At 41.8% G+C, this 27325-nt stretch overlaps 1 protein-coding gene across 2 annotated transcripts in view; it reads left to right on the plus strand.

The window, feature by feature from the left end:
• TNFAIP8L3 (TNF alpha induced protein 8 like 3) overlaps positions 1-27325 on the plus strand; it is a 59018-nt gene that overhangs the window by 14423 nt on the left and 17270 nt on the right. Inside the window, exon 2 of one of the 2 annotated variants that reach the window (XM_075897242.1) lies at positions 25865-26037. The exons of the other annotated variant lie outside the window; for it this stretch is intronic. The gene's annotated coding sequence lies outside the window, so the exon portion shown is untranslated. The remainder of the gene's footprint in view (positions 1-25864; positions 26038-27325) is intronic. 2 annotated transcript variants of the gene reach the window in all.

Consider the following 27325-nt stretch of genomic DNA (forward strand, 5'->3'; position numbering starts at 1 on the left):
AAAGGGAAGACTCCTGGGGGAAGAATGAGTAAGAGAAGTTCTTTGATGGTGCTTCAGTGACCTAAGGGAAGGGGAAATTGAGCTTGTAACCAGACAGGCCCACTACCGGGATTGAGGGTAAGCAAAGGGGGCAACTGCCTCAGCGCTCGGCTATTCAAAAGAGCCTGGGACTACTTCGGCAGTGGCAGCAGCCAGAGCCCTGGGTCCTTTAAATTGCCACTAGAGCCCTGTGCAGTGTGCTCTGAGTGGCTCTGAGGGCTGGCTAAGGAGAAGGGGGGGCACAATCCAGGTGGCACTGAAGGCTGGCTGTGCCCAGCCCCATTCCTTTTGCCCAAGACCCCACCGCTTCTAAGACCATAGAGCCGGGTCTCCCCACACATACACTTTGCCCAAGGACCCAGCAAGTTGGTCGGCCCCCTCTATAACCAGGCATACCAAAGGACTGTCCAAGGAGCTTCAGCAGGTCAAAGATCCAATTACTTATGTCAGATTTTAGCATTCAGAGATCATAGGTAATTAGAGGAGAGAGAATTTGCAGGCACGGAGAGGGAATGATTGCTATTGTACCTATCAGGCAACCTTGTATAGGTTCAAAAGAGAACAGGTTCATTTAACATGTGCATGGTTGGCTAGGCTGGGGAGCACACAATATTTATATTGAGTTCTTTGAGTTAGAGACATCAGAAGGGATGGGGGCTGCCTGTTGAGAAAGATTAGGCCAGAACCAAGGGTATGTACCTTTCATTTACCTGCAAATCAGCCACTGAAGGTGGTGAGTTGAGCAGTTCCAACACCAAGGTACAGTTTATCAGGTTAATGAGTGTGTTTCATAGCTGTCATGTGAACATCAATGAGAATTCATCCTGCTCGAGGAAGTAAGGACAAGGCCACAGGTTAGACCAAGATCACTAGGAAAAACAATGTGAGTTAAACCCTTGTATCATGAAGAAAAACTAGTGCACAAAATGATTGGCAGTGATGTTTACATATCCCATTGCTAGGTATGGGCCATCCAGGCCCTGATGAAATTCAGTTGTAGGTGTTAAAGGAGATAAAGTGTTCATAAAAGCTCTGCAAACAAACAAATGAAAAGGGGCTTGAACGTCTCAGCAGAAAGCAATATGAATTCATCATACATCTCCCAGAAGAATTCAAGCATCATTGCTAATGAAAACTCATTCCTATTAACTCCACTTCTCTATTCCATGTAAGTTTGCTTATCCTGGTCAGCTCTATTAGCTTCCTCTGTTGATTTCCTTCATGTTACTGAACTATGTTCTTTGCTAGAAACAAAAGAACCTCCCTGTGATTTCAGCAATAAGGTCAGTGGGAGTTTTGGGTGCTCAAAAACACCCGCTGGATGGTTCCAAGTTTCCAACCCAAGATTCCCAGAGCTCTGCATTCAGTTACAAGGAACAAGAGCTACATGTGTAGAAGTTGCTACATTCATACATTTTGCTTTGTGATTCCGCAGTCTATGCTTGTAAATGAAGAGCAGGCTGGAATTGTTGTCTTAACTAATTCCATTTATTTTTAACCTTTGCTATGCCAGTATGTAATGGAGAGGAGAGGAAAGGAAAGGAACAGTCCCTTGCCACGCCTGTCCTCCACCCACCACTTTTACGACCACTTTGACAGGATTCAGAAATTCAATAGCTAAGTAAAATTCTCTTGTTATTAAGTAGATTTGGGTTAGTTTTCTGAAACTGTTAGTGAATTTGTGACCATATAAAAGGTGAGATTTAAAGGAATATTTCAGATTGCTAATAGCAGTTTCTGCTCTGTAAGAAGCCTGGAGCAAAACAAAAATCTAATCACATTTAATATTCCATTCAGATGTTTTAATCAGTTTCACAGATTTTATATATTTATACTGACTCTCTTTCCTGTCTCACTGGATATTATAAAATTCTCTTGGGAGTTGTTGAACTATAGATGGGCAGGTCTTTGAATTGGTCAAAGAATGGAGGAATTTGCCCCGCCCCTCCCCCCCCCAATACTGATGGGCAAGGGCCTTTGACTTTGATATATCAGAGTTTGAGTTTTTCTTCAGATTTAAAAGTTCCCAGCATAGCTAAGAAGGCTCCCACCCTAGGCTTCCCCCTTTCAAAAAACAATTTAAAGAAAATGTGGTAGAGACCTTTCCCTCTTTGCTCCAAATAAAAACAAAATCCAGAATTCTAGGTACATGATATTACATGTGAATAGCAATTGCATAGTGAGGTGCAAAATGATTTTGTGAGCTTTGCAGGATTTTGTTGAAATTTTGGTTGTATGGGATTGTCAATTTCCTTGAAAATTGACTGTTTTGGGACTCCAGTGACAGAGACCTGGCCTATACTAGGGAGTTATTTCAAAATAACTGCCCTTAGTTTGAAAAAACAAGCAGAACATCAACACTACCAAACCTGGTATTTTGAAATAAGGGGCTGGTTATTTCGAAATAACTCCTGCTTTCCTTGGGGAATAAGTTTATTTCGAAATAGTTATTTCGGGAGTTATTATTTCAAAATAAGCTGTCACCTCTAATACCATATTAAAATATTGTAATTAACTATAAGCATCTTCAAATGACAAAGAACTTCAAGAGCTCAAAAAGCAATAAGAGAGAGTCCACTAAATTAGCCAAAGGAGTTTTTTAAAAATTATGCTTAAACTTTACACTTTAGATTTAAAGACGTGTCAGTAGCTCTTTGCAGCCTTCACACTGAAACAACTGCAGCTTTTATTCAGGCAAGCTTCTTGGTAAAAATCCTGGCCCTGGGAGATTGGGAGCTGGAGCCAGGACTGAGTCCTTCCAACATTTAGAGGGAGATTTTCAAATCAACAATTGGCACTTGGGTGCCTAATCAATTCTGCGGGAATTAAGTGCCTAACTGCCATTTGTGGCTTTGAAAAATTTCTTAAATCTTTCAGTTGTAAAGATGTACCCTTGAAATGGGCAAGTAGAAAAAACCTGAAAATAATGAACTAGCTAAACCTAAGGGTATGATTCCCTTCAGTATCTGGAAATACTGTTATTCGGGTTTCTCTTTCATAGTCTCCAATTTACCTCTCATGGTTGCTAGGAAACCACAGCATTATAGTTCTGTAATCATTTTCAGTCCATTCTGAGATGTAGTTAATTAGCTCATGTGTGAAGTTTGGTTCATAAGAGAACAAATAGAATAAAGTTCATGTTTAACTGTCTTGTGTGTCATGTTTTTAGAACCCGGGAATTTATGCAAGGTCAGTCTGGTGACTAGGGAGCTTTCTGAAAAAATCATTTGTGTTTGCATGTACTGTGTAATACCAGGGTAGGCACCACAGGAGAATCAGGGATTGCTGAGTAGTTCTGCCCCTAATTGTGACATTTCATCCTGCTGCAAAACACTAACCAAGTGCTCAGCTTGAGTCTGACTGCCACAATGAGAGAAATCAATGCAATCAAGGGAAAATAATTAGTACTATTTTAGGGGGAACAGTCCTGCTTTCCGACTCCATTTCCTCACAATCTCCTTTGGCACATTGGATTACCACTCTGCCAAAAAAAGGTTCTGTCTTTGAGTGGATGGACTACAAATCAGTGAATCGGTTTTGTGAAGAGGGGATGACAGCAGGGTTACAGATCGGAGACAGCAGAAGGAAAGAAGAGAAGATGAAAAAGAAAGTATGCTGCTGCTTTGTGTGTGTGTGTGTGTGAATTATCCCTTCCCCCGCAAAAAAAAGAAAAAAAACAAGAATCCACTAAAACAGATTTGTGAATAAAAAAGATATAGGGTATATAAATATGCAGTAGAACCTCAAAATTATGAACTGACTGGTCAACATCATGCCCCATTTGGAACCGGAAGTACACAATCAGGCAGGAGCAGAGACAAAAAAGTAAAGACAGCACAGTACTGTGTTAAATGCAAACTACTAAATAATAAAGAGAACGATTTAAAAAGAATTGACATGTTAAAGAAAGGGTGTTTGATTCATTTAAATTAAGATGCAGCATTTTTCTTTTACATAGTACACGTTCGAAGCTGAATTAATTGATTGTTCATAGTTATGAACAACCTCCATTCCCAAGATGTTTGTATTTCTGAGATTCTACTGTAATGATATATTAACAGTCACTTGCTCTCCCTCCTTGTATGCACCCCTTATTTACCTTTCCTTTCATGGAAATAAACCCTGGGCTTATTTTTTGGGATGATCTCTAATTAGGGCATCTTTGATGTGGCTTAGAGGAAAAAGTTCTGTATTGAATTCCAAATATGCTTGACAATCTAGTACAGGTTGCACCTCTATAATCCAGAACTTTCTGGTCTAGCAACATCTGTGTTCCAGGATCAGAGAGTCCTGGCATGTTGTTGGGGGTGGGGGAGCCTGGAAGCTCAACATGATCCGGGGTAGGGGAACGCTATGTGGCCCAGCTGGGCTGGGGGCAGTGAGAGTCAGGAAATCCAGCATGTGGCTTAGGTGGGCTGCAAGGAGGGCCAGGAAACCTGGGGGAGGGGGACCAGGTTGGGGAGGAGGGGCTGGCATCAGTGGGGTCAGAAATTACTTTCCCTGGTCCGGCAAAATCCCTCATCTGGACCAGTCAGATCCCAAGGGTGCCAGACCAGGAAGGTCCAACCTGGAAGGAAATTTTGAGTCAGCTCCAAATACAACTGTATGGTATATGAAACTCATAACAGGTCTGTCAATACCTTTCTAGTGTTGTAGGAGTATTGGTCTCTGGGTAGGAGAGAGAAAGGTGGATGAGGTAGTCTCTTGTGTTGGATCTATTTCTTTCAGTGAAAGAGACTAGCTTTTGGTTTTAAATACTATGTAGACATTCCCTCAGAGTGCACACAAGTTACAGTTTGAGTATTCTGTAAGCAAGATTTTTTATTCTGATTTTCAGTATAATATTCGTCAAAGTTTAGAAACTTCCTACACCACCTGGGTGAGATCCTGTGAGATAAGGAATAGCTGCAACTCCTGTTGAAATATTACAGTAGCAATGGGGGGGGAGGGGTAACTGAGATCAGGAACCACACTGTGCTAGGCATTATGCAAACAGCAAGGCACTCCTTGCTCCCACAGTGCTTACACAGCTAATTAGACAAGAAAAAGCAGAAAAGAAAGGAAATATTATCCTTATTTTACAGATGGAAAATTTAGGCACAAAGGAAGTAAGGGATTTATCCAGGATCATGCAGGAAGGTTATCGCATAGGCAGTAGCTGAATCCAGGGCCCCCTTTTTTAAACAAGGTACAAGCTGGAAATGTTTTATTTGCTGATAAACCAGACATCAGTTTATGTGGGACTGAGTCTATTCCAATAAAGATAAATGGTAAACTTAATGGGATCCATCATGAGGTTTTTGTCACCACCAATGTCTTTAAAACTTCTGTTTCACTTTAATTTTATCATAATTTTGGAACATCTGTAAGCAGCATTAGCATGCTTTCATTTGCACTGCGACGGAATTTGCATGTTTTGCTATAGTGGAAGGAGCGCCATATGTCATACTAAACAAGGTAAGTAGAAACTGGTATGTGAACAGAGGGGGAACTTGCAACAGAAATAAGTCAGAAAGCCTGCGTCAGTATGTTAGTTTAGCGTTATTAGTTGCACAGCAGCCAGTAGTTCTTATTTTGCTTCCAAATACTGGTCTGTATGTTTTTCTCCACACACACACACACACACACACACACACACACACACACACACACACACACACACACACACACACACACACACTTACTTATCTTACATAATTTCACACATTTACTCATGAACAAATCACATTTCATTTAGGGTACATCTACACAGCAGGACTAAAGTTGAATTAAGCTACACAACTTCAGCTATGTCAGTTGCATAGCTTAAGTCAAAAATAGCTTAATTTGGCTTTTGGAGCGGTCTACACAGCAGGAAGTCGAAGGAAGAACACTCTTCCTTTGACTTTCCTTACTCCTCATGAAATGAGGGTTATCATGAGTGGGAGTAAGAAGTCCTCCAGCTCGACATTATTTCAAAATAATGGCTTGTAGCATAGACGCGCACTATGTTATTTTGGAATAATGTCAGCTCATCCAAAATAACACTGCTGTGTAGATGTACCTTTAGTAATGCTCTTCCTCTCCCATCCCCGTAGTCTGTAAATTTGCATGAGGAGCTTTGTATCTTCCTATTCTTGTTTTTTTTGCCTCATAACAATCTACTACATTGAGGTTCTTTGTAATTCCTCCTTTCCCAAAAGATGTTGGTTTCTCTTATTTTCAGACTAAAGTCCTCATATCCATCCTGCTTGCCATTTGCTGTAACTCCATTTTGGTGATAAACTGCACAGTCTTGGCGACATCCTCGCAGTGTTTCCTTAGTGTATTAAAGTTGATTTCCTTGTAGCTTTGCATTCAAGACTTCTGAACACAGCAAGGGAGCTATTTAGACAGCAGGGGTAGTTAGACAAAGCTGGTGGTGTTGCAATGAGGGCTTTGGATGTATTTTGGTGGAAATCTGAAGAGAACTCTTGACTTTTCCCATGAGTGCTCTGCTCCAAGCAGCACCATTTAGACCCCCATGGGGATCAAAGTGAAGGGTAGGAGTTGCAGCATGCAGAAGGACATGACCACCACCTGCTGTTCACAAAAAAGTATCAGAAGGTGGGTTAGAGTGAAAAACAATAAGCACCCTTTGCACAAGAATCAGTATATGAATTAGGGATGTTAAATATCGGTTAATTGAATAGTTGAGTAACCTCATGAGTTCTTATCGGTTACTCGACTATTCTATAGTCTCCAGGGGTGGGGCCAGCAGCGAGTGTGCTCCAGCCCTACTCCTGAGGAGCCCCCTGCCACTCCATTCTGCTGTATCAGAGGCGGCTGCGCAGGGTGTCAGGTGGGAGCTGTTCTGCAAGGGGAGCCAATTTAAAATCCTGCTCCCCTCGTGGACCATCTGCCTGTCTCTCTGATACAGCAACAGCAGCAGCCGCCACTGTCCAGAGGTCGGGGGAGGGGGGAGGTGAGTGCTGGGACCCAGCCTACCCACCTGGCTCCTCATACACTGCAGCAGGAATAGGTACCGGACTCAGCGCAAGCCAGGATTGAGCCAGGCTGCTAACCAGTCTGCTGAAAAATTTACTGGCCAGTGGGGGAGGGGGGGTGAAGGGGGCAGGAAAGGAGAATGCATGTAGCCTATAGAATTATCCTGTAAGTTTTTGCTTATTGGTTAATCAACTACACTATTGCATCTCTAATATGAATGAACCTGTCACATTTTTAAAGGTTTCCATGGACAATTCTGGCCACACCAATTTCCAGAACTCCTATGGTGCTGAAGGTGAAATAGGAAAAGTAATGCAGTCCCAGGCCATAGTATGTTTTGTTGGACTTCTGGGTGTGGCTAGGTGGGGAAGAGAGAGGTAATGTATGTGTTCGCCTTCCCTCTCCCAACTCAGATTTAGGGACTTGAAAGTGTTAAGACTTGAAGGAATGGTTTTAATTAGGACATCAATTTCCAATTGTTTTAAAAAGAGAAATCTGTAAAAGGTCAAGTAGTTCTTATCCTAAGTAGTTCATGGGCTGAGAAACCCTACCTTGTTCAAGTTATTTGAAACCCAACTCTTTTCTAATAGTTCAGGGTGATTTTTGAGATCTGCTGTGGAAACCATTGCTATAGCTCCATTTTATTTTTATTTTCCAAATAAGGAATCACAACAGAAGGTTATGATCCACATATCACTGATCTACTAAGAAGCTTCCTTATGCACTACATGAGACAGTCAGCGGCATCTTCTGGAAATGACTGACACTCAATACTAATAGCGCTGTGTGGGTTAGATCTATACTTGGTTAGCTGGTCTTATTTCCCTGGCAGTGGTTATTAACTTATGCATTGCCATCATCTTGGGTTATGATGGTTTATAAAGATGGATATTTTCTACAATCAAAAACTTCCATATATTTGTGTACAACATAGTCTAAAAGCTTTTTAAGGTTTGCTAACATTTTCTAAGTATTTATAATGACCAATTCTTAGAAATCTGTGTGTGTGTGTATAGCTTTTTTCATTGACATAATATGAGATACTCAAACGTTATGACTCATTATCTTGCAGCTCTCTACTTTTCCTCCTCTTTGCAACGATGTAAAGACTGATCTATCTTCTGAGAAATCAATGACTATTTCATTTTACTCTTGATTGGTATGTCAAAAAGCTTTTAGATGTGGCGTAAACAAACAAATCGAGATAGGCCACCAGATTGGCTGCAACCCAGAAGGGAAAACGTTACTGCAACTTAGGAACAGATAAGGGCTCTTCTGGTAACAAGACTGAGAAGTCAGCAGTTATGAAGGGGATGGAGAAGGTTAAAGCATAAGATTGGATGCTGCTGTATGAAGAAGGTAAAATTCGGACCAATGCCAGGGCCTTGGATAAGATCCTCTTCTTAGTAAGAGCCTGAAAAAAGATCAAATTGATTTCATTGGGCTTTGGAGGGGCTTTATACTGAATTCACGTGAGGCATAACGCTGTGTTTGGAATCTCAGCATTAAAGTGAATTTCATACATAGGAAATGAAGATATGAATGTTAGATATTATGGGATGAAAAACCATCCCTATGCAAGGAGATCCAGAAAGGCCTGCTGCACAACTGAAGCGCCAAAAACTAGGCTTCCGAGGGACGTAAGCAGTATGAAGGGCTTCACATGACTCCTCTGCCCAGTGGTGAGCGTCACTCATAATGAATAATTTTGCCTAAATCATAAAGATCTTAAATTCTGTCTTTGAATGACTATTCCCCATTGTTCTCAGTTGGTACAGAGAGGTCTTTGAAAGCTTCCTGGCCCCTTGCATTGATGAGAGAGTTGTAGGAAGGGTGGTACTGAATCAGTTTTGCAATCAAGAAGGTTTGATTTTTTTTTTTAAATGATGAATGCTTCATGAATACAAAAAGATGGGTTTCAGCGTGCTGTTGCCCTCTGACCTGTCCCGTGAGTGCAGTGAGGAATTGTAGCATCCTGTGAGCCTCCTGGGCTCCTACTGCTAATCCTCAAATAGGATGCTGCATTTCAACATGAGGATTTAATTCCCTCTAGTACATTTTGAGTTTGTGGTTTTGAGGACTGATGTTGGAGGTAGTGAGCAACCTAAGTGAAGCCAGACTACGTGGCTCACCAATGTCTTTCATTAGATTAACTCTCAGCCTTATTCAGGGATCAGGATCATTAGACTATAGCACTGACACCCTCACCCCTTCTCCTCTTTATTAGAGGACATCTCTCACTGTACCATGGCTTCGCTCAGCTGCTGCAAGCATGTAATCTGTCCTCCCACACTCACTAGGAATAGCCACTGCTTCTATCTATACACATGGGCTACGTCTAGACTGGCATGATTTTCTGCAAATGCTTTTAACGGAAAAGTTTTCCGTTAAAAGCATTTTTGGAACAGAGCATCTAGATTGGCACGGATGCTTTTCCACAAAAGCACCTTTTACGGAAAAGTGTCCATGGCCCATCTAGACGCGCTTTTGCACAAAAAAGCCCCGATCGCCATTTTCGTGATCGGGGCTTTTTTGCACAAAACAAATCTCAGCTGTCTACACTGACCCTTTTGCGTAAAAGTTTTGCGCAAAAGGGACTTTTGCCCGAACGGGAGCAGCATAGTATTTCTGCAAAAAGCACTGGTTTCTTACAGTAGTGCTTTTGCGGAAATTCAAGCGGCCAGTGTAGACAGCTGGCAAGTTTTTCCGGAAAAGCGGCTGATTTTCCGGAAAAACTGGCCAGTCTAGACACAGCCAGACGGTATAGGGGAATTTTAGACGTGCTCTCTAATCTACTACTCTGAGCATTTCCCATCTTCATGATATCAAAGGTACATCATTCTCAGCCTTCAATTTCATCCATTCCCTGCAGTATCCACCATCCAGTATTTCCTACACAATCATAAAAGGGTCTGGACCTGCAAGCCCATTGACCCATATGCGATTTCTATGCCCGCAGTGCTTCCAGTACTAAACCTTACGTAAAGCAAGCTGCATAAAACCCAGCACAGGGTTTTGATCTCTAAATATCAAACCCTGAATATGTACTCTGTTGAAGAAGGTCCTAACCCAGTACAAGGATGCAGTTCCCCTCGGTAGCTAGTGAATGACAAATCTATGCAGGACAATTGCATGCTCCGGGCAGCGAGGAGCAGGGTTTCATGGATGCACCTAGTAGAGATTTGGGGGAGATGGGGAAACATGACTAATGGGTTTGACTACCAGATTTCCTACCAGTACCAAACTCCCCCATGGCGAGAGAGCAGTGACAGCAACTTCTACAGCTTACGGGCCATGACAGCAGGGGTGGAGGGGCTCTAGATAACAGAGGAGGATTTCAGTCCCAATGGAATTTCCCTACGGAGCTCTAGTCTCTTTTAAGAGACGTAATACAGGTTGAACCTCTCTAGTCTGGCACTCTGTGGTCTGGCAACATCCGTGGTCTGGCATGATGTTAGTTAACCGGATGTCCATTTATCATGGATGTGGCCAAGTTTCCTGCAGTTGCATAAAGTTTGTTTACAGCCACCAGTCCTGACTCTCATTGTTCTGTGCCGTTATTTAGCTCTAATTTACCCCTAAAGATCTTCTAGAGCCCAGTAAGCAGCAGAATGATTGGTAAAGCTGCTAGACAATATTAACCTCCCCTGGTTCGGCAAAGTCTGTGGTTCAGCACTAGTCAGGTCATGAGGGTTCTGGGCTAGAGGGGTTCAACCTATATTTAAGCTTTCCAGAAGAACTTGAGGGACAGCCCCAAAGGCTATGCACCCAAAGTGTACCCCTTCCAGCAGGAAAGGAAACTCTACAGCTCAACACTGAGTTGAACAAGATTTCTCTTTGGAACTCACAGAAAGCAACCCAAGAAAGGAGTCAGCAACATGCACAGTACAAAACAGGCTCCTATTTCAGCTGGCAGCTATGGAGGGTGCTTGTGCTGTTCTATTTCTGTACTCCTTGGACCAGAATAATTTCCATCTTTGTAAATCATTTTTCCAAGTAACACAATCTGGTTTCAGTTTGCTAGTCTTGACGCATGAGAAACCTCTACTTAAGCCTTGTAAGTGTTCCTCAGTAACCAGATGAACACTAGTAATGAAGCCAATAAATAATCCAGACATAGGTCAAATGAGCCTATTAAGTGTCTGCTCTGGAGTGCCAGAAAGCAGTGGTTCGTCCTGTGGCAACCCTTTTAAAATGACTGACTCCTGCAATAGAGGGAGCTTGTCTACCCTGGATAAGGGAAATTGCCTTTCCTTGTCACAAGAAGATTGTGTGTGCGTGGAAGAAGAGAACAAAGGGAACTCCGCAGTAACAGTGAGCAGTTTACTGTGCCAGATGAGAAGAGGGTGATACCTGGAGAGATACACAACTCCTCAGCCAACATTCTTCCTACTTTTCTTTTTTAAAGCCTCACTTTTCTCCCCCACAGCCAGCCAGACACTGGGCAAAATTCTCCTCTGTGATGTCAGGACATATCTAAAGTAAATCCATTTACTACTTTGGTGTTACTCCACAGAAATAACACATGCCCCTGTATACTCCAAGACTGGTACTTTTTAAACCTTATCCAATATTTCCCTAATGTTATACCTAGAAGAACAGCTGTTGTGAAGGAATGCAATTCATCTGCATGCACAGGGCCAGCTCAGGTCTTTGTATCATACAAGCAGGGTGCATAGGTGCTGTGTTGGGGGTCTGTATAGGTCTGAATTTCACCCAATGTACACAAAAAAAATATGGAATTTGGTGAAAATTTTGATTAAACTATTGCAGGTCAGACCTCCCTTGTCCAGCACCCTCGGCACCCAAACAATGGAGTTTGCCAGACGAGGGGAGGTCAGGGTTTCCTACCCAGCTGTAGGCTCTGCTCCCAGCTGGAGCTGCGCTCCCTGCCACCTGCCCCACACTGTGCCAGGTCTGGCTGGGGCTGCGTCACCCACCACACCAGCTGCCTCCAGCACATCCCACCCCCAGCGCTGGCCCAGGCAATTCACCCAGCTGACTCCAGCCCCAGCCGGGACTGCACGCCTGCACCACATCAGTCCTGACTGAGGCCGTGCTTCCCACTGCACTAGCCCCTGCCAGGGCTGTGCTGCCCATTGCACCAGCCCCAGCTGAGGCTGTACTCTGGGCCCCGGCCACGCTACATGCATCCCTGGCTGGGGCTGCGCTCTCCACCACTCTGGCCCTGCTGGGGCTGGCCTCTCCACCACCAGCCCAGCTTGGGCTGTGCTGCTGAACCTGTGAAGCAGGGGCTATTTGGTACAATAATATACATGATCCTGCCAGACCACAGGTGTTGCTGGACCAGAGAGTTCCAGATTTTAGAGGTTCAAACTGTATTACCACCATCAGCTATTTATATTTTTCCACCCATGTGCAGAATAAATTGTATGTGCACAATGCATGGGCAGATGTGCACCACCCTTAGCAAGACATGGTGCTGGCTGTGGGAACTCTGCTAATCAGCTGGGCAGCATTTCACTCAGTCCAGGGTGGCCACCCAAGCACACTGCTTCCAGGGAACACTGATCGCCAGGAGCTTATCTCCTTTCAGACTTTTCCAAGAAGATTGAGGTAGCATTTAAAGATAAGTTTCCATTACCTTTTCATTATCAAACAGACAAAAAGCGTAAGTGAGGTGAGCAACTTTGAATCCTAAATTGTACAGATCAATACAAAGTAAAAAGAAAGCGGGAACCACTTCACAAGCTGAATAGCTACATGGAGACTCTTATTAACTCCGGTAACATGAAATGAAACTGCCAGGCTTTTGTTGGAAAATTTTTTAATAAACTATCCACTTCAGTCACAGAGCCCTTATGAAAGACATACAGAATGCAGCAATACAGAAAAGTTACAAGTAATGCCAGCCTGTAATCTCAATGAAAATTATCACTTGGCTAGCTTCTTCAGCAATTGCCTGAAGTTATCCTAGATCTTTGTATATTTAGCATGGCTCTTGTTCAATACATAAATTTCCTCAAAAACAGACATTTCTTCCCATGTAAAATATTCCTGCTGAGTTCATGGCAAGTAGCGTTTCCTCCACAGAGCAGGCTAGACTTAGCCCACAGTATCCTGACAGTAATGTAATGTACTCCTTTAGTGACGTAGAAACATTCTGCATTCCACTAAAGTTGTATAACAAAAATAAGTTTTGGAGATTACAACCCGGAAGCAACAGTGATCATAAAGTCATATGATGCCATTAATTTTAGACAGAGCTCGCACTTGAAATCAGTGGGGAGATCTGCATAAAAATGGTGGCAAGCCATAGCCATAGATCATAAATTACCATCTCCCAAGACTGAATCTGAAGACATGACCATGATATATGCGCAATAGTACAAGCAAGTACTTTATATCTGCACGATCAATATCTGCTCGCCTTGAATGTTAAAAAGAAATTGCATGATTATATTTGGTTCCCAGCATGGAACAGATCCTCTTTTGGTGTAAAGTGGCATGCAGCTCCACAGATTTACACCATAGAAAGATCTGGTCCTGTATTTCCAAAGGATTTTTTAGAAAATCTATTAATGTGGATCAGAATTGTGGGGCAAAGAAGATGGAAAGATTGTAACTTTGGACTGGGGCTATGGTTTCATGAGGCTGGCACGGTGCCTAGTATAAAGGTGCTCTGACTAGGTGCTACTGCAATATAAATATGGTATGGTAGGTTTGCGTGGAAATAACAGTTGCCTTAATTCAGACAAAGACTTAGGACAAATATTGGAAGATGTATGGGGAAAAAAATGCCTGGAATTCTTTTTGTTTATGTTCTGACCAAATCCTGCTCATTTTACTCACATCACGTGAGGGTATCCACGTGAGTAATCTGAGCAAGATTTGGCTCTGATGCCCTTAGTTATTAAAGAAGTGAATTTTGATTAGGAGTCAGAGGCAGCTAAATGTAAATAGGAAACAAACAAACAAATGCTGCTGAAAATGAGCCAGAGACCAGAGCTGTCAACTCTAATTCTGCACAGCCACCAGCCATTCTAATCAGGGTACAACTGAAAACAGTGTTGAGAGCTTAATCTCTGGCAATGGAGAAGGAAATGGCTGTTCATTCATTCTCTCTCTAATTCAGTCGGTTTGGACAGGAGTAACTGAGAAGAATAGGTTCCCACTGACAACAAATGGAATTTTTTTTAAAATGCGAGTGTTGTCATCTTTGTTACTAACTCTAGCACTTTCAAAGCACATTCAAGACACTAATACTTAATTATAACCACAACTTGCACCGTGAGTTCACTTTTACCACATCTCTCAGTCAGACAACAGACTAGTTCATTTCACTTTCCGTATTAGCACAATGCTGCAATGTTGCAAATTCTGCAAAGATATATTTGAACTGGTTCCATAAATGTTCTTGTGATTCCACACAAATATTTCTAGACCCATAAAGTTTTGCTAAGCATTTCCCTTACCCTGATCAAAGTTAAACATTAAGCCTAAACTATTCAACAGGGACCAATTTACACGGTAGCTTAAAAAAAATACAGTAACAGTGATTCATGATTATAGATGCTTTGAGGAATGCCTGTGATTACAAAACAGCTTTCTTGATAGTCACCACACTGCATTGCTTGCATGTCACATGAGAATGATGTGATTGTGATGGGCAGTAGCAACAGTTCTGTATTCTCGTCTGACATCCTTGTCATCCCCAGGGTGAATGTTGCATCTCTAAATCTGCTATATACCACTGTATGAGTTATGTATTGAGAACTTATTAAAATAAATGGCATGTTATGCCGTGTTAACTCTTGAGGTACCAGAGTGAAAGAAGGGACCAGAGATCCCATTAATTGTATTTGTACAGTTGCTGTATTCTGTCTGAAGGAAGCAGAGGCATGGCAGTTAGCAGGAACCAGGTCTTTTCTCCTCTTTTTGGTGAATTCAGTGCTCATGAAAGATGCCTTATTGACAATTTGGCTTTGCCCCATGCTTTTCCACAAAACAGGTTCACAGTAGTAGAATTAACACTGCCCTTGATGTCTAGGTGTGAGAGAGTAGCCCACTCAATCCTGTGCCAAGAAGAGTTCCAGCTGTAGAGGTGCGGCTTGTCTATGAGCGATGGGACTAAGATTTTAACACTGTGCCACATAGACAGGCAGAACCAAACCTCAGAAGCTTAATGCACGACCCTCTGCCTCTTGAGCTAAAAGCCAGCTGGCTCCCAGCTAAGACTGTAGAGCAACCTCATTCTCTCTCTCTCTCTCTCTCTCTCTCTCTCTGGAAATGGTCTAAGTGCCACTACGTGGGAGAGAGTGAACCACTCCCAGTAGGTGTGTGAGTTACAACTGCATCATTGCTGTCGGTGCCCTGAGAGGGAAAAGAGAAGCAGCAGTTGCTGAACCACTGCAAGTAGAAGTACTTGTATGACCATGTGATGAGAGATAGGAAGAGAATTACAAGGGTTATTTTTGCAGGGGGACTACAGGGAGTGTTCTGCCTTGGTTTTTTTGCAGCTTTGTAGCTGGAGGAAATTATTAAATTTGTTCATTCCCTTTGCCGAGCACTCAAAACAGGAAATACCTCTGCTGTTGGAATGCCAACTGCCTGTAAAACAGCAAAGGAACAAGTCAATAGAGGCCATGTCAATCACTGCCTACTGGCTATCATTTCCTATTCCCATACAGTAGAGCCCTATTTCAGATGTGGGTTTTCCAGTGATAGGGAGGAATGACAATGTGGTCAGACTACTACAATCGCCCAGGAGAATAAATGTAGGTAAATTTCACCATTGGCTAGAAAATGAACAACAGGGAGTCTTTGTTTAAACATTCTTGCTTTTCCAAGAATAGGGATAATGCAATTTGTTTTACTGAAGCACTGTGCAGAGAAATACAATATACAATTCTATAGCCAACTGCTCTTACCATACAGAAACTGAACTGTAAGAAAAGAATGATAACCAAGGCTGTGTCTAGACTACATGCCTCTGTCAGAGGCATGTAGATTAGACACATAGGCAAAGTCAAATGAAGCCGCGATTTAAATGATCGCGGCTTCATTTAAATTTACATGGCTGCCGCGCTGTGCCGACAAACAGCTGATCAGCTGTTTGTCCACTCAGCGCGCTAGTCTGGACGCTCCCCTGCCGACATCAAAGCCCTTTGTCGGCAGCCCCGTTATTCCTTGTGGGATGAGGTTTACCAGGGCTGCCGACAAAGGGTTTTGATGTCGACAGGGGAGCATCAAACAGCTGATCAGCTGTTTGTCGGCTCAGTGCGGCAGCCATGTAAATGTAAATGAAGCCGCGATCATTTAAATCACGGCTTCATTTGCCTTTGCCAAAACAACAAATCTACATGCCTCTGACGACAGAGGCATGTAGTTTAGACGTACCCCAAGCAACTACACAGAATCTATAGTTTCTAAACTCTTCATAAATCATTAGAGAATACCTGAGGCCAGGTCTACACTAGACCTGGAAGATTAGGTTAAGGTACACAACTCCAGCTATGTAAAATATGTAGCTGAAGTCGCCTTTCCTTAAACGAAGCTTGGCACCACCTTCACAAAGGGAGGCTGATGGGAGCAAATGCTTCCATTGGCTTCCCTTACTCCTCACAACCGTGATGAGTACCAATGCCAACCAGAGCCACCCTCAGCATTCGATGTAGCAGGTCTTAACTAGACTTACTAAACTGAACTCCAGAATAGCGATTTCTGGTGTGGCAAGTGAAGAGGTGGCCTCAGTAGAATGAGCTAATGCTATTGAAGAATTATTTGACTCTTTTAGCACAACTGTTTGGAGACATCTAAATCTCTCGAGCCTCACTTTGTGTTACTTACAGACCTGGTCTTGTGTTTACTATTTTGGAGGTCTAGTGCTTCTGTCCATTCACTTTTAAAATTAAGCCACAGTATTGCTTTCTTTAAGAAGTCAGTCAGAATATGCACATTCTGACGTTAGTCATTAACATTCCATTACTCCAAACAATTCATATAATCTCATGATGGAAACGAGGAGGAGGAAGGAGGCAAGAGTAGACACAATAAGTCTTCACTATAACAACTTGTAAGCACATCTGAAGGGCAGTTAATAGAATCAGTCCCCATTTGCACTTGCTGATCCAGTGTCTAGCCTTGAAGATTAGAGTCTGAATACCACTGAGACATCTTTCCTGAATTCAAGCCATTACTTCAGGCAGTGTCCCCAGACTGTGCATGCTTATCCTCTAGTAGCTTGTGAGAAATTGAAAAAATAATGGCAAACATCATACTCAATGACCATTTTCTCTCAATGTCTGAGAGGAGAATGATACTCAGTGTAGTGTGTAAACATAAAGTAGATTACACTCAGGGTGACACTCCCCTTTAAATAACAATCCATCTAATAGAATTATGGGAGAGCAGCTGGTAGATGTTAATTCAGTCTCATTTCAGAAACTCTTGGGATCAAACCTAAAGGAAGGGTAGAAAGCAAGGGAAGCCTTTAAATCTGGAGAAGCACCCTCCTTGTCATCCTACATAACATCAAAATTGTATAAGACCAGATTCTGCTGCCTTTACTAACACTGAGAAATATGTCCCTCTGTCAAGAACTGAAGGAAAGAAAGAGTCTCCCATTAACTTCCGTTGAAGTTGGATCATGTCCTAAATCCCTTTGACCCTACTTAACATTAGACTGCTTTACTACTTTAGATGCCATTTCGCTGGCAGGAAAGGCGGTTCTACGAGATACAATGGACCTCGTAAAGAAAATAGAAGAGAAGACCTTTGTCCTTCAGAATTTGATCCTTTAGTTTTTCTAAGTAATTTTCTAAGAGCTTGTAAACTGACTTTATGAGAATGAGGGGGGTTTAGGAGGCAAAGATAAGAATGCTTTCAATGTTTATATTTAGTCATTCTTTTATTTTTGCACAGATTAAAAAAGCAAGTAATACAATTAAGATCATTCCTAGGTAAATATAAAAAAAGTACATGGTAAAATACCATTAGATAAAAGATACAAATGCATCAGTGTTTCCCAGGACACATTTGGAGGCATACATTTTTTTAATAGAAATAGATAGTGAATGATGAATAGACACTGAATGGTGAAGTGTGGCATATTGTCTTCCCAGGGTTAATTCTGACCTCAGGAACTAGCACTGAGCAACTTCAGAATTTCCTAGTCCAAATCCACTGTACAGGTAATCAGATTTCCCAGCTCATCTTTGACTAAAGTATAACCAAATTCACAATTATTGCAGCTGCCTGCATTAGGAAAGGGAAAAAGTTCAGCATTGCCCTGTATAAATTCCTGCATTCAGCTCTCTGAATTGCTGTTTACAAATTTGTGTTCCTAGCATTAATGTTGCCAGTTATAGAAAGAGCTAGCAGATGATCTTGAGAGATTAATTGAAAATTGATTTAGAGTCTGTATAACTTACTGGGGCCCTGAGTTTAGAAGTGAGGGGAAGCCACTGCAAAGCAATTTTAGCATAATCTTCCCCAGGCATGGATGTTGGAACAAAGCCTTGGGAAGGCAAACTCACTAATTATCTTTTTGACCTCAGTGGCCATTTGTTAAGCTTTGAGTTTTTTTAGAATGAAAATGACAAGCCCTAAAGTGCTGCTTCTATTACCAGGCATCTTCTTGACATAGCAACGGAAAAAAGGTTTTTGGCCTTCTCTGATCTCATGTCCTGCTGTGATGTGGCCTTGTAACAGTGTGTGCCATCGCTCCTGTCTTCCTCACAAAAACTGAGCCAACTCCACTAGCTGCGCATTAACAGCACCCTTTTATTTTTTAAGTTTCCTCTACCACTATCACAACAATCTATTTACATGATCTACAGTGCTTTTGGCCCACTCCTCAGGGCCGGAGGGAACAGAGGGCTCCCTTCTCTGAGACCTCCATGTGACCGTGCTCTGCCACCCCTGTTCCCCTCCCTATTTCCTCCCCCTAGCAATTTTTACTTTGCCTCTTTGTCAGACCTTCTCCCAGCCAGCCAGCTTTCTCTGGGGAACTAACTGGCACCTAAGCTCTACATTAGAAGTGCTACCTCAATGCCACTGTAGCGCATCTGGTGAAGACGTATTGTGCCAATAGGAGAGCAATCTTCCATCGGCAGAACGCCATGTGGACATCGCTTAGGTCACTGTAATTTGCGTTGCTCAGGGCATGTCTTTTCTACACCCGAGAGATGTAAATTAGGTCGACGTAAGCAATAGTGTATATCTGCCCTAAGTGACCTGAGGGCCGAGTCGCTTGTTAGCCAGATCTACACTAGAAACTTACAGTCGGTATAACTAAAAGTCACCCAGGAACGTGAAAGCATAAGCGATGCTGGGATAGTGACCTAACCCGGGTGCAGACAGTGTGATGTCGACAGGAGAACTCCTCCCTCAGCTACTGCCTGTTGCAGAGGTGAATCGACAGGTGTAACAACATCCACGGGCCAGGTCTATACTAAACGGGAAGGTCGAATCAAGATACACAACTCCAGCTACATTAATTACATAGCTGGAGTCGATGTATCTTGTTTCAAGTTTCTCTGCCATCCCCATAGCAGAAGTCCAACAAGAGCAAACCCTCCCATCAGCTTTCCTTACTTCTCACAGAAGGAGGAGTACTGGCCTCCACGGAAAGCACGCTCCGAGTTTGATATAGTGAGTCTAGTTAAGACAGCAGCAGCGGCGAACTTTTGTTTAGTGAAGACATGGCCTCACTGACATGCTACAGCTGCACCAGGAAAGCCTCAATGCCACTGCAGCCTCTTAGGGGTGGCGTGAAGCTTCTGTAGGAGACAAATCCATGTGCTGTGAGAAATGGGTTTATCATTAGTATCTCTCACAGAAGAAGTGTGTCTGTTAAGTATGCTGGAAGGGTCAAGCAGCTTGGAAAGCTCGGGCATTTGTTTTCACAGCAAACACAACAGTATTTAAAGCATGGGGAAAGGGCACTGAAAAGCAGCTAATAGTAAATTGTCTGGCTTTGTGCTCAAAAAGCATTCAGACAGGCGGTTGGGAAGATGCTGGCAGTGTTATTTCTAAAACAAACTTTAAAAGAGAGACAGACAAGCAACCACAGAGGACTCTGGGCGGCAAGATGCTGCAGATGTGCTGGGAACTCTGAGCTTACACCAATGAAAATGGCAGCTTGGAACAGCCAGCACCTCCAAGGAGGCCCTCAGCACTTTGCAGTTTTAGGCCCAGAGGAAGGGGAACAGATCACTTCAAAAGAAACTATCTGAATAGACGTGGGAGGGAAAATAAAGCTGGCTGGTATTTGAACTTGGCAACAAGTAAAACGCCATTAAGATCAGGCCAACATGGTTTTAAGTTCTTCCCATCACTTCATCAAGCGAAGCTTCAAATGCAGCATAGTATAGGACTCAATAGCGGAAAATTAGCAACTCAAATTAGCAATAAATAAAACCAGAAAGAAGAATAAACAGAGGCCTCTTTTTCCTGATGTGAATATGAGCCATTAACCTTTCTAGTTAAATATTTTAAGTTGCCCTGTGTCACTGTAAGCAGTCCACCAATTTTGTCATTGTCTAAATAGTATCAACAAGTTTCCTTCAATGAATAACAATCATTAGCGAAAATGAAATAATTTAGTGAGACATTTAAGAACATTCAGGTAGTTTATTAGCTAGTAGAGTTTATTTAAACATGACTGTAACGGCTTAGACCTTATATAGCCATGAAACACATGCACTGATCTTAATCTGTGGCCTAAACATTAGGCCATTATTTTCCAAGTCTCCTGCAAATCCTCAGGAAGTACTTAAGATCATTTCTGGTATGTGGATGAGCACTAACTCGTGACAGATGTAATTATTCCTTTCTAAGCTTACCGTAACAGAACCTACTTAGACTGTAAACTCTCTGAGAGCAGGGCCATATTTCTGTTCTGTGTTTAGACAGCATCTTGCATAGTGGTGTTCTTGTCCATGCAAGGAGTCTTAGTTACCATGATGAGAATACAAATATATTTAAGTTTCAACTTTTCAATTGACAAACCCCTTTCCACTGTTCATAACACATGGGACGATAATAGCTTCAGTTCTCTTGACAAAGGGATGGAGCTGCAAGTTGAGAGGAGACACCAACAGACTGCCAGAATTGAAACCAAATTGACCTGGCCTAGGGATGTGAACAGGTAATTGCTTAACTGGTACCTGGGAGCAGCCCCCTTTCCTGTGGCCCACCACAAGCTGAGGGCTGCTCCAGAACTGCCAAACACCCCGCAGGGCTGCTGGCTCCCAACCTGCGAGGGACTGGGAGCTGTTCTTCCAGCCTGTGTGGGTTAGGAGCCAGCAGCCATGCACAGGGCCAAAAGCAGCTGAGCTGGAACAGCCCATGCTTATGGAAGGGGGGCTGCTCTCGCCCAGCCCTCTTGTTCTCCCCCATTTAATCAGTTGACCCATTAAACTTGACGTTTAGCCAGTTAACTAATTAAATGGGATTTGACCCTTGATTTTCAAAGTCATCTGTGAAGGGGTGCGTGCGATGTCTGGCAAGGCAATGGTTAAAGCCCCCTCTGACACCCACCCTCTGCAGGGAACCCTAAAAGAGAGGCAGAGAGCTGGACTAAGCTGGCACTTTTTCTGTGCCCTATTAGGAAGGAGAATGCTGAATAAGAAGATCCTGCCACCCTCCCTTGGGTAGAACTTAACCACCTCCATGGGAGCTTTGTCCAAGTAAGGATGGCAGAACTAAGCTGCTGAGCAGGAAGGCTTTCTTCCTTAGATGCAATGAGAGGGGGGTACACTTTGTGCAAGTAGCTACTAGAATGTCAAAACAAGTTCCCATAACAATTCATTCTAACGAAAGCCCAAGCACCATGAAGAGGTCAAATGGACTTCAGCCTCCTTTGGCAACATTCCTGCTTCACCTTGAGCTTTCCACATCTATACTGCCCTGGAAGGAGAGTAGAACAGGCCCTAAATACTCTCTGGTCCACATGCAGCAGAGTCTCTCTCCAGAATCCATGCTGGAGATTCGGAAACAGCAAACTGGAGCAAGACAGAGAATGCCAAGTGAGCATCTGCACTAGTGTGGGTCTTGTCAGGTTGGAGAGTTACTGTTATAAAAGGTGAGGATTCTTAGCGCTTCTTTTGTCCTATTGTCTATGTACAATAATTTTGGTGGCATCTGAAACAGCAGACTTACTGCTACACTTCTCAGTTTAGAGCCTGATTCAACTCCCATTGAAGTCAATGAAAAGCTCCTCTCCCCATGACCTTTATTGACTAAAGGCCCTGATTCAAACCTGGTCTACACTAGGGAGTTATTTTGAAATCACTCTCATTATTTCAAAATAACAAGCAGAGCGTCCATACTACCAAGCCTGTTATTTCAAAATAAGGGGCAAGCTATTTTGAAATAATAACTCCTGTTTTTCTTGGGGAATAAGCATATTTTGAAATAATGTATTTTGAAATAATAAATCCCAAAATAACTATTTCAGAATAATTTCCTAGTGTAGACTTGCTTTCAGTGAGATACTTAAGCACATGCAATAACTTTAAACATAGGAGTAGTCCTAGTACACGTGTTCATGTACTTTGCTCAATTGAGCCTTGATGGGGAGAACTTCTTTAGACCTTGCTCAGCTATAGCTTGAGACTTGTTTCAGTCTATTAGGGTATATCTAGATTGCGGCACTATTTCAGGATACCGTCTTTTGAACCAGCCTGTTATTTCAAAATGACAGGCTCACTATTCTGACATCCCTGTAACCCTCATTCTGCAAGGATTAAGGGACATTTTGGAACAGTGGTTTATTTCAAGATTTGGCACTGTCTAGACGGTGCCAAATTTTAAAATAAGCTATTTCAAAATTTGATCAAAATAAGCAATGCAATTTGCATAGCGTATTTTGACCTATGAGTGCAGTATAGATGAACCCTTACAAAGTTCGACAGGAGGGGTTTTTCAGCCAAGACATAGCCAACCATTTGTAGATTTTTCCCCTTTGTAAAATACAATCCTGAGCCAATGAAAATATAATGGGGATGTATTGAAAGGTTCACTGGTGTAACTGAAATGCCGCAGGCCCATGAGAACATCCATTGTCTTGCAACAGTGATGAAATGTACGTGAGACAAATTATTTTAGCTGTTCTGTGGTTTTTCAAGATCATTTTCATATCATCTTCCTGTAATACACCCCCTTGCAATGAGAGTGAATTTCACACCACCAGCACTTCTAATTGTTAATAGGAGCTTGTCAATGACCAACATAATCTCCATTAAGATGTTCCTCTTTTCGTGACCTGTTTTGTAATATATTCAATGAGTAAGTATAAAAATGAGATTCTCCTCATTAACTGCCACTCTCTAAAGACTTTGACTATAATGTTATTTATGGAACTTCATTGTATTCTAAGTATTCATATTATGCTCAACACCTTTAATCTAACTTCTCCTAGCAAAAATATATCACTGCAAGTGCAATCTATTTTCCTCCCGTTCTTCCAATGCATCCAAAGATTTTTCTTTTATTACTATTAAACAAATAATGCTTATGTTACATGGTGAACACTGTTACTTTAAGGCAGACATTATTATTCATATAGGTCTTGTAACTACGATGAAGTAGAATCTACATGAGAATCTGCCTTAGTACCTTTCCAGTAGGAATAATCCTCTTGGATTTATTAGGATTCAGCTTGACATTTCATTAGTGTACATTAGTGTTTTTAATGTTTTAAACAAACTCCGCTTTATATTTAAAATATTTATTTAAAATTCCAGAGATCTTCTTGTAACATTACTTCATGGCTGGTGGTCTGTTGAATTAAGGCATATGTAAGACATACAGTTGTTCTCTTCCATAGACATTGAAGCCCTCAGATACCCTATTCTTAACTTTGAATCCTCTTTATAGGACATCCTGATAGAGAACAGACATGAAATAGTATAAGGTGAAGATTACAAGACTTCACTAGGCTCCAATCTGATAGACTGTGATAGTTTAGAGAAAGACTGGGATTGTACATCACGGTTTTGCTAGGGTGAAGAAAGTTCCCCTTCTATTAATGAATCCCCTGTCATATGAGCTACCTGTTCCAAGTATGGATAGTTTGATGAATCCAAGCTGCTTTCATCCAGAATCAGAAATGATTACTGCAAGTGGGAGTTTTCCCATTTTGAGGACTAAGAGACAGCATTTGACAGGGCTGGCTATCTCCATTGTAACTGATCTTTGTCAGAACACGATTTATGTACAGCTGCACACACTAATTGATTAAATTTTTTAAAATTCAGGGAAGCCGGTAGAACATCCTTTTAAACCACATGTACTCCATTTTAATACCTTTTAAAGTAATGTGTTTTGCTCTTTTGCTGGGAGGCCCACAAGCAGTATCAATCTATTTACTACTTCTCTTTGCGCACACTCTTGCCTGCTACATTTTCTGTTTCTAGTACTCCTAGTTTGAAAACAAGGGATTGATTGAGGTTTGGATTGCCATGGCATTGCACAATACTGACAGAGTTTAGCTTTCTTATTGAGCACAACAGAGGCATGCAAACACTTAAACGGAGTCTACAGAGATTTTGTACTAATGAGACCATTTTCGGACTGTGATTTTTTTTAAACTATACACCTCCTAGCGTAGCCACAGTTATACTGTTGTAAGTATAAGATACTGGTTATAGCTTGTTTTCTTTCCCACACAAAAATAAAGTATACTGCATAAGCACTTTTATAGCTGTATCCACACTAGAGGGGAGTACCACTTTCACTATACCAGCATAATTAAAGCTATATAATTCTTGTGTTTAGACAAGGTTGTTGTGAAGTTGTCCACAGTATGGGTACATCTAACCAGCAAGGCAAAAGTTGACTTAAGATTCGCAATTTCAGCTAAGTCAATTGCGTAGCTGAAGTCCAAATAGTTTAATTCGGCTTTTGGCGCTGTCTACACAGCAGGAATTCAAAGGAAGAACACTCTTCCTTCAACTTCCCTTACTCCTTGTAAAATGAGGGTTACAGGAACTGGAGTAAGAAGTCCTCCAGCTCAACATTATTTCAGAATAATGGTTTGCTGCATAGACATGCATTTTGTTTTTTCAAAATAACATCAGTTATTCCAAAATAACTCTGCTGTGTAGACGTGCCCTAAGATAGTTCAAAGTTTCTGTTGGAATAACGCCTTTTTCAGTTAGCACACAAAGCTAGCAATGGTCAATGCTGATATCATCAATAGTCTCATTGGATCAAAGAGGGACGAGATCTTCAAAACTGCTAGGTTCCTATCCAGAGATCTTTAGATCTGGTTCATAATCTCCATTATACATTAGGAACAGCAGCTAATCAGAGTCCAGAGAAATACAACTTTCTGCTTTAAATGACAATGAAAATCTCACCACTATGTATGTCCAGTCCCAAGACCAGAATCTGGACAAATATCCCCAAATCATGCTAGGTCCATTTACCATATGTTGTAAGTGAAACAAAACAGTTTGTATAGAATTTAAGGACTTGTCTACATGGGGACATACAGGAAAATTAATCTGGATTAATGGAAGTTACAAAAGTGGACATAATTTCATTCAGTCAGAAGGGCGGGCCAGTCGAAGGGCATGCTTTTGCTATGAGACAGCTGCTGCTCGTTTGGTGAGAGGTGCGTGGTTTGGGGAGACCCGTGGCTGGTGTCCCCTGAAAAAGTATATCAGCTGCTAATTCCTGCCGACTCTTCCCGTGCTTTAGCACTCTTGTAGCTACTCCATGAGGCATTGTGCTTGAGGAACTCCTTGCTATCTCTGACCTTAGAGCTATGGCTCTCCACATACACACTTTATGGTGCTCACTTCACATTTGGACTGGAAAGTCTGTCACTGAGAAATTAACAGTTTGCCTCAGATAAAATAACCTAAAGCTGTCACCTTGTCTCTAGTCCTCTGCCAGATCTACAATTGTGATGCAGCAGGACAGAGAGAGTGGCAAGTTCCTGCCCTGTGAACCTCTCAGATGAGAAGAGGCTTACAAACATCAGTCCCAGAACAAAACCAGCAGGGGCAGCAGAGGGAGAACGCAACATGTACATGTCCACACGATGCCAACATTGAGGTTAGCCCGCTTTAGGAGCAAAGATTTTAATACACTTAACTCTTATATTGGGAGAATTTTAAAATCCATCATTATGGGACATTCTTTACTTCACACTATACAATATTATTTTATGGTATGGGTTTGGGGTCAATAAACCTTGAGAGTGTGCCTTTAAGAAATGATTCATTGAAAGAAACATTTTCTCTCTCTTACATTCCTTGAACAAGGAGCAACAGTGTCCATTAATAGGAGGTAGGAGAAAAAAGTTTTGGTACTACAGGTCAGAGTAGATTTCACTCATGTTACTTCAGTCTGTTGGTTAGCTACAGGGTCTCTGCCTAGATTTTAAGGGCCAGATTTTTGAGAGCTCAGCACCCACTCTATGTAGCTCTTTGGAAAGTCTGGTCATGAATATCAATCAGTACTAGCAGTAAATACCAAGGCAACTTATTTACTGTTTATGCAAATAATTATTTAGAAAGAAGACGTACTATAATGAATAATACGTTTTATCTGAAAAAGCAGTGTTAGTCACAAGATTTTAAAAGATTTATCATTGCTTAACGTTCTCAGTGGAAAATTACACTTTGGCAGGAAGATCATTTCTACTCCTGATAATTATTACTTCTGGGGGAAGATTGTAGGGAAGATGATTAAATACTCTTCTTTTGGAAAGATGCATGAGAGATTTCCTTCATCATGACAGTTAGCCTGGTGTACGTTGCATCCCTAAGGTTTCCACAGAGCTCAAGACATGTCTTTATTGAGGAATAAATATTTCTGTCATGACTATCAGGAGTTTGTTAATGTCTAGTCATCTAATTTTCACAACAGGACACTATAACAAGTGTAATTTTTTCTTGAAAGTGGATAATTATCCTTATAATTAGGTGTCTGTTACGTGGCACAATCACGTCTTTCTAAGTCCACATTACATCAGAAGATAAATGTGTTTCTTGAAAGAAAGCAGGTGTCTAAAAATGTCCTGATGTGAGGACATAAAAACAAAATATTTTCAACAGATTCAATTGAAGCATTCATGGCTTAATGCCCAGAATTTGCTATGCTAAATAGTATTAGTAATATAGTAGAGCATAGCTTGAAAAGTTACTGTCAGTTATTTGGAGGCCTACTCAATTCAGGGTGTCCACTAGAAGCTCTATGCAGTGTTGTAATTGTGTTGGTATCCAGGGGGTTAACAGACAACATGAGACCTTATCTTGTTTAAAGATCTACACAGTGATCACGCATCTGCATCAGACAATGTGATATACTACTTAACACTTTTCACCACAGTGGTCACCTC

This window comes from Pelodiscus sinensis, chromosome 14, assembly GCF_049634645.1.
Source record: "Pelodiscus sinensis isolate JC-2024 chromosome 14, ASM4963464v1, whole genome shotgun sequence".
In the NCBI taxonomy this organism is placed as follows: Eukaryota; Metazoa; Chordata; order Testudines; family Trionychidae; genus Pelodiscus; species Pelodiscus sinensis.